An 8,476-nucleotide genomic window follows, 5' to 3' on the forward strand; every position below is an offset into this window, starting at 1 on the left:
CCCGCCTGACCTCGTGCCACGCTGTACCCCCTCCTCTACACACGACAAAACGCCCAGTAGCGACTCCAGGGGGGCAAGACGCCCCGAAACGGTACCCTGCGGGACGCCTACTGCAGTCAAATCTCCCAAGCGGCTCAGCGGCGAAGCTCCACGCCGAACTGTTGGAGATTCTCGAGTGACTTCTTTTTCTTTCTTTTTTTTTTTACCAAGCAAACTGAACCAAAATGAGCGTACAGTACAGTTAGTAGGTTGCTGCCTCACCTTCCGTCACCTCATTTGACATTTTACTGTACTTTTTTTGTTTTAAAATACCGGTCTGAAACCTGCTCAATTCTATTTATTTAGATTTGTATTGCTGTAAATTGGGTTTATTTATTCAGATTCAGATTTTTTTTTTTTTTCTTTTTTATTAACCTCATTGTCGCCCCGAACATATCAGAGACATCTATGTCGGCCATCTCGGTAGACGTGTGCATCAACATGCACCTTCTAGACATCCTGACGTTGTACATACACACACGCATATATATATAGATACGAATATGTCTAACGTGCCATTTTTTTTTTTTAGAGGGAAATATGTATATCCTGTTCATACACACGGATCTATGGAATCTCCTTATAGCTTTTGAGGAAGCACATGCGATACGTCAACGCGGCAGGCCTACGTGGTGGATATTTACGGTGCAATACCCGTATCTCACCACAAGGGGGGGGGGTCTCCATGCTGCTTATGTTCACTGCTGATGGAGGAATGAATGGACGAACGGCAACCCTGGAAACACTGGGAATAGGAGCTTGGAGCGAGATGAGAAGAACCAAGTTTTATTGGAGAGAGAGGCGAGGAAGTTATACTGGGAAGTTATACTGGGAACACTGGAAGTAACAAACACTGGAAGTATATCCACTTGCACTGACTCGTCGGATTCTCCTTGCATCGTATTCCCCCCCCCCTCCACCCGAAAGAAAATATATGAATGATAAAAAAAAGGACATTATTCAGTGGACCGATTTGGCTCTTGATGGATTGCAGGTACAATGTAAACATGGCTTTGTATTAACGATGTAACCAAACCTAACTCCAAAAAAACCCAGGATGAACGAAACGAGAAAAAACGAAGAAAAAAAAGCCCTGCTTATTATGCATAAAGTTGCTTTGAACTCCGCCTGTAACCTGCTTATGACCTCCTTTTGTATTCAGTAACAAAGTAATACCCAACTGCTGCCTTTAGAAATTGTAGTGTAGACTTTTATTTTCTTCTTTCCCCCCCTGGACTTCCTGTCCGGCGTATACGAGCGTTGGACTACGATGGCGGATCACAGTCGCCCGTTGATAATTAGACTTTTCTTTTCTTTTTGTTTTTTTGGGGAATTCTGTTCAACATCCGTGTCGTCTGCTCGTTTTTGATTTGATTCATCAGCGCTCATGATCTCTTCAGAACATCCTTTGTTTTTAAAGCCGTTGAATCTCCGTTGAATTGGAAGTGACGTCGCCTCTTTGGCTGGTTTCGTCCGTGGTCGTCGTTAGGAAGGCTTACGTAATGCAGTATCGGAGAAGAAGAAGAAGAAGACACGATCTTCGAAATAATTCTATTTGAGACCGGTTGTTGGAACGCGTCGCGGTACTGTTGATTTAGGCGTTGCAAATGATGGCAGTTATAGAATTAAGAATTGCACTAGAAAACACGCAATATAGTCGGTTTTAATTCTGTCGTGAACTTGGTACAGTAAGGTTTGAACTGTTTAGATTTTATTTGTTTTTTTAGTTTATTATAATTTTTTTTTATCTCCTTGATTTACAGAATTTTGACTGCCGTAATTGGTTTATGCAATTCTTGTCTTGTGATTACAGAGCTCACTCCTGTTCCTTGTAATTTCATGATTTCGCCCAAGAATCATTCCATAATGTTTACATGCAACGCACCTGTTAAACCAGGGAAGGCAATTAACGAGAGGCTCTCCGGGGCTAAAGACAGCGACCCTGAGGATCCATAAAGAAATGTCCATGAAAGTAGAGATTATAGGGTTGAGAGAAAATACCCCCTGAAATCAAGGACATCAAGGCCCCTGAGATGTTACGGTCTTCCCCTGCTTACTGTACACAGACGGGAGGCATCTGTCTCACGTTAACGTGACAGATCATCTCTTTACTGCGGTCACTGAAAACACGGGTTCTGATGTAACTGTCCTGTTAAAAAGCAAAAAAAAAAAAAAAGTTTTAATCACTTAAAAAATGTAAGTGAATACATTTTTTTTATTTTTTATTTAATCACTTAATGAAATGTCCTACCTTGGTATTTATTACTGACAGCGGTGTCACTACACTGGTATTGAAGGCAGCTCGGGATATGATTCCTAATGTCTTAAAAGGCACTGGTCTACACTGTACCTACTGTACCTGGGATGTTGTCGAGGGTTAAGAACAAGAGCTGCATGGGTTACAACACGTGTTTTTAACTCCCGACGCCACGAGACATCTGGTATTATGATTCAAATGTGTTAATACTTTTTATTTATTATTTCTGTATATTTAAGAAGCTATCAGACTTATTTTTAGTTTTATGATAACGTATGCAACATTAGAGTATTATTATTATTATTATTATTATTATTATTATTATGATTAACTCCTCGTTATAATTTATCCAGAATTGTATGATTACTTCTCTTTTTTTTGCCAAAAAAAGGAGAAAAAAAAAACGATTAAAAATGTTCCCGGAAAAAGAAAGTTGATTTTTAAGATTGGAATGGTCATCGTCAAATCAAAACGATTGCTGGTTATTTCAAAGTTTGTACGTGAACCCGTTTTGAATGAAAAGAGGGGGGAAGATTCCCGCCCTTTTTCCTGTTGTGCTTGTAGTTGTAGCCTTTCCTCTCAGAACTACTGACTTAAGTGCTACTCCAATAATGTAACCTGGTAACGATGGAATATTTTATAACACTACTACCTTCCTGTGAATACCCCCCCACCCCCTGTTAGTCAATCGATGGACAGGACTCTTATGACTTTTGGTATAAAAAAACAACACTGAAAGCTATATGCTGTATTAACCCCTTTAGAGCCTTGTTTTCTATCCTGTCAGCGTGCCGTGTGTGGCCTGTTGGGGCTACCGGCGGCTAGCCTGTTGGGGCTACCGGCGGCTAGCCTGTTGGGGCTACCGGCGGCTAGCCTGTTGGGGCTATGAGCTGCTAGCCTGTTGGGGCTATGAGCTGCTAGCCTGTTGGGGCTACCGGCGGCTAGCCTGTTGGGGCTACCGGCTGCTAGCCTGTTGGGGCTACCGGCGGCTAGCCTGTTGGGGCTACCGGCTAGTAGCCTTTTGGGGCTACCGGTGGCTAGCCTGTTGGGGCTATGAGCTGCTAGCCTGTTGGGGCTATGAGCTGCTAGCCTGTTGGGGCTATGAGCTGCTAGCCTGTTGGGGCTACCGGCGGCTAGCCTGTTGGGGCTATGAGCTGCTAGCCTGTTGGGGCTATGAGCTGCTAGCCTGTTGGGGCTATGAGCTGCTAGCCTGTTGGGGCTATGAGCTGCTAGCCTGTTGGGGCTATGAGCTGCTAGCCTGTTGGGGCTACCGGCGGCTAGCCTGTTGGGGCTACCGGCGGCTAGCCTGTTGGGGCTACCGGCGGCTAGCCTGTTGGGGCTACCGGCTGCTAGCCTGTTGGGGCTACCGGCTAGTAGCCTTTTGGGGCTACCGGCGGCTAGCCTGTTGGGGCTACCGGTGGCTAGCCTGTTGGGGCTACCGGCTAGTAGCCTTTTGGGGCTACCGGTGGCTAGCCTGTTGGGGCTATGAGCTGCTAGCCTGTTGGGGCTATGAGCTGCTAGCCTGTTGGGGCTACCGGCTAGTAGCCTTTTGGGGCTACCGGCGGCTAGCCTGTTAGGGCTATGAGCTGCTAGCCTGTTGGGGCTACCGGCGGCTAGCCTGTTGGGGCTATGAGCTGCTAGCCTGTTGGGGCTACCGGCGGCTAGCCTGTTGGGGCTATGAGCTGCTAGCCTGTTGGGGCTATGAGCTGCTAGCCTGTTGGGGCTACCGGCTGCTAGTCTGTTGGGGCTACCGGCTGCTAGTCTGTTGGGGCTACCGGCGGCTAGCCTGTTGGGGCTACCGGCGGCTAGCCTGTTGGGGCTATGAGCTGCTAGCCTGTTGGGGCTACCGGCGGCTAGCCTGTTGGGGCTATGAGCTGCTAGCCTGTTGGGGCTATGAGCTGCTAGCCTGTTGGGGCTACCGGCTGCTAGCCTGTTGGGGCTATGAGCTGCTAGTCTGTTGGGGCTACCGGCTGCTAGTCTGTTGGGGCTACCGGCGGCTAGCCTGTTGGGGCTACCGGCGGCTAGCCTGTTGGGGCTATGAGCTGCTAGCCTGTTGGGGCTATGAGCTGCTAGCCTGTTGGGGCTACCGGCGGCTAGCCTGTTGGGGCTACCGGCTGCTAGCCTGTTGGGGCTACCGGCGGCTAGCCTGTTGGGGCTACCGGCGGCTAGCCTGTTGGGGCTACCGGCGGCTAGCCTGTTGGGGCTATGAGCTGCTAGCCTGTTGGGGCTATGAGCTGCTAGCCTGTTGGGGCTACCGGCTGCTAGTCTGTTGGGGCTACCGGCTGCTAGTCTGTTGGGGCTACCGGCTGCTAGTCTGTTGGGGCTACCGGCTGCTAGCCTGTTGGGGCTACCGGCTGCTAGTCTGTTGGGGCTACCGGCTGCTAGTCTGTTGGGGCTACCGGCGGCTAGCCTGTTGGGGCTACCGGCGGCTAGCCCATAGGACAAATGTCGGGGGCAAAATGTAGTTCCAAATCCTTCTTTCTTCGTTGTGATCGATCAGACCTGCTCTGTGTGGCACGTCGATGCAGAGTCTGTGGACGTGAGACCATTGGATTCATCTGAAACGGTGCAAACGCCCACCCATCTTGTCGTGCACCTGGCAGGCAAGATCAAACACTCAAACGCTCAGAGTTATTTTTAAAGGTGCTTCCATGTAGTTTGGGGAGAGACATTTGTTTACATTTGTAGAGTCTGCAATTATATATATATATTAATATATATATATATAAAAATGTCAACATAGTTGAGGGCCCTGCCTTTGTAAACACCAGCAGTGACACAGTAACCTATCAGGTGGCTTTTTAAGCTTCAAACAGTCTTCTTCAAACAGTCTTCTTCAAACAGTCTTCTTCAAACAGTCTTCCAGGGGTAGTCTTCATCTGAGGGGACAGTTTTTAACCACCTCTCTTTTGAGTTTCAAATCTCTCTCCTCCGAACATCACAGAGGGCACCTTGAACTCCCAGCTACTGTGTGTCTGGTTCACTGGGCGTCCATCTTCCTTTGTCATAGTAGGAATGTGTAGAGAGCGGAAGATAATCACCGGATTGCTCGGTGTGTGTGTGCGGTCACTCTTAAAAAAAAAGAAATAACAAGCTATACGCTTCTTCTCCTCCTTTTGTCATTTCCTTGCTCTCTCTCTTTTTTTGCATTCTGAAAAGTTTAAAGGGCAGCTAACTGTCACACTGAATAAAATGTAACAGAGTCCCTGTCAGTGGTTTGTTTTTGTTGCCTCTTTTTCCTCCCATCATGCCTTGTGCTGCATTTGTTTACAGTTGGGAAACGCGTCGTCTCTGACCTACGTGTCGTCTCCAGCTAAGAAGCCCGGGAAAAACACATCGAGTTCAACTTTTTGGGGCAATTTCTTTCTTACAAATGGTCTTGCATGAACTGCAACTCACAAAGACAGTTCACAACGACATATAGCTAATGTACTTTATGTGACCGGTGCAATATAGCTCTGCGTTGTGTTAAAGTTCGACCCCTGTTAAGGGATTGCCCACGAGTGAGTCACTTCTTGGTAATGTGTCTGGATGCCTTTTTAAGGGGGAGTGAGTAGCGGCTAAGTGGCGCAGTGGGCAAGGCGCTCGCCACTAACGCAGGATATGCTGGGTTCGAGCCCAGCTCTCGTAGTTGCTTCCGGCTTGGCTGGTCGTTCATACTAACACAATTGGCAGTATTAGGGGGTGGGAAGCTGGTGGGTGGGGATCGGACGTTGTGGACAGCGACTCCTACAGGTCGGTTGGTGCGCCTGCGCAGTAGAATCAGGAAGTATCGGGGGCAGCGTGAGCCTCCCACGCGTTACTCCTCGCCACTGAGAGATCAATCTGTCTGGTGAAAAGATGCGACAGGCTGCCTCCTCGTGTACCGGAGGGGACATGTGATGCAAGGCTTCTGTCCTCACTACAGCCGACCAGTGGGAGGCATGGTCTAACAACGTTCGAGACAGGGGAGGGAAGAATTGGATAATACGAAATTGGGATGGGAGAAAAATAGAAAAATGGGGAGAAAAAGTAGATTAAAAAAAAGGGTGAGTGAGTTTACTTGCAGTACCGCTATGTGTCCCAGTCACTTCACAACACTTGAAGTCCATGGTGACTGTGGATATACTCGCGGTACCTCCATTACACTTACAAATGTACTTACAAAAATAAACAGCTAATAACAACATTAACGTTTATACGATGTGAGATGTGGAAATGACGCCGAGGCGAGGCTTGAACTGGGGGTTGGGAAATTGTACCCAGGTTTGCGACGAGGAACTCCCAAGTTGACGCGTCGTATTTGATTTGTCCTCGTAGGAAGTCGGAATTTAATGCAAATCAGTCAGTGTATTTTTGCTTTTCACAAGGGCCTTTAAAAACACAACTGTAGCATTACTACATATATATATATATACACAGTAGCATTACTACATATATATACAGTAGAGTTACTTACTACATATATACAGTAGGATTACTACATATATTTATACAGTAGGATTACTACATATATTTATACAGTAGGATTACTACATATATATAGAGTAGCATTACTACATATATATATATTTACAGTAGGATTACTACATATATAAAGAGTATGGTTACTACATACAGTATATATATACAGTAGGATTATTATTATTATATAGAGTATGGTTACTTTATATATATATACACAATATGATTACTACATATATATACAGTAGGATTACAACATATATAGAGAGCAGCATTACTACATACACACAGGATTACTATATATTTTTATTAAGGCTGTCAAATATATCGCGTTAATATCGCGTTAACTCCCGATTCTATTAATGCCACTAATTTTTTTAACTCAAGATTAACTAAAAAAAAGTTTTTTTTTTTTTTTTTTTTTTTTTACTAGACTTCACTCAGGTGTATTATTGATGCTCTCATTGATACTATGTTTGTTTCTGAAGTGTGTGTGTGTGTGTGTGTGTGTGTGTGTGTGTGTGTGTGTGTGTGTGTGTGTGTGTGTGTGTGTGTGTGTGTGTGTGAGAGAGATATAGAGAGAGAGGGGGGTGAGAGAGATGAGGAAGGGGCAAGAGAGAAAAAGAGCTGGGAGAGTGTGAGTGTGTGTGAGAGAGAGAAGGGGGGGGGGTGATTAATCAGCCCTTGTGTGGGTGAATGTAACAAGTTCCTAACGTTTTCTTTCCCCTATTATTTCATGCACACTTTATTCATTGTTTTAAATTATTATTTTCTTTTAAGTTATTTTGTGCATCACTCTGTTTTGAATTTGATGCAAATTTGCAATGCATGAGGGTCATCCTTTTGTGTTAAATGGCTGCATGAAGCAAGCATTTGTTGACTCGCATGTTGATAAGAGTATTAAAACTTGGAACTTGAAAAAAAATCTGTTTAAGGTAAAAAAAAAGTAAAAATAAAAATGCGATTAATTTGCGATTAATCGCGAGTTAACTATGGACAATCATGCGATTAATCAAGTTAAATATTTTAATCGTTTGACAGCACTAATTTTTATATAGATTGTGCCCTTCCTGGATTTATATTTAAACCCTTTTTGTGCCGTTCCTGGGCCTATTATTTAAACCCTTGTTATCATCATCACCTGACCATGTGTGCGTGACGCCTTCCTGTCACCGTGGGCCCGATGGAGGATAAAGAGAGCGTCTGGCCTGGGCCATATCGTCACCAAGCCTGTCAAAGTGGGAGAGCACTGATCTAGAGTCAGCTTCAGTGTGTTCAGTTTGAATAAGGTCATGAAGCTCAGCGTCCCTGGTCACTGATCCCAGACCAGCAGCCTATACTCTGGGAAGCTCAGTTAGTAGTAGTATGATCCCCCTGGAGTCTACCAGGCTCAGGCCTATAGCTACCTGTTTAACCCCCGCCCCTCCCTCCATTCTATTTCCACCCTGTCTAAATTTACTCTAGGGCTCTATTTCACTCTCTCACCCTCATTGAGTTCAGTGCAACTGGCTCACCGAGTAGAAATGTGCTTTCCCCCCTGTTTATACAGCCCAAACACCACGAGGTCTTTCATTGAATGTGTTTCCAAAGTCGGCAGAGTACATACAAAACAATATACAAACAACCTGCCTAGGTAGATATGGAGTGATTTATGGCCCTCATAGTAAATACATAATTGAAAGAGTACATTGTGGACGTGTGCCACGCTGGTGTGTTCTTAATATAGAGCCGTTTCCT

This window comes from Notolepis coatsorum (genome assembly GCF_963971535.1).
Source record: "Notolepis coatsorum genome assembly, chromosome: 13".
Taxonomy (NCBI): domain Eukaryota; kingdom Metazoa; phylum Chordata; class Actinopteri; order Aulopiformes; family Paralepididae; genus Notolepis; species Notolepis coatsorum.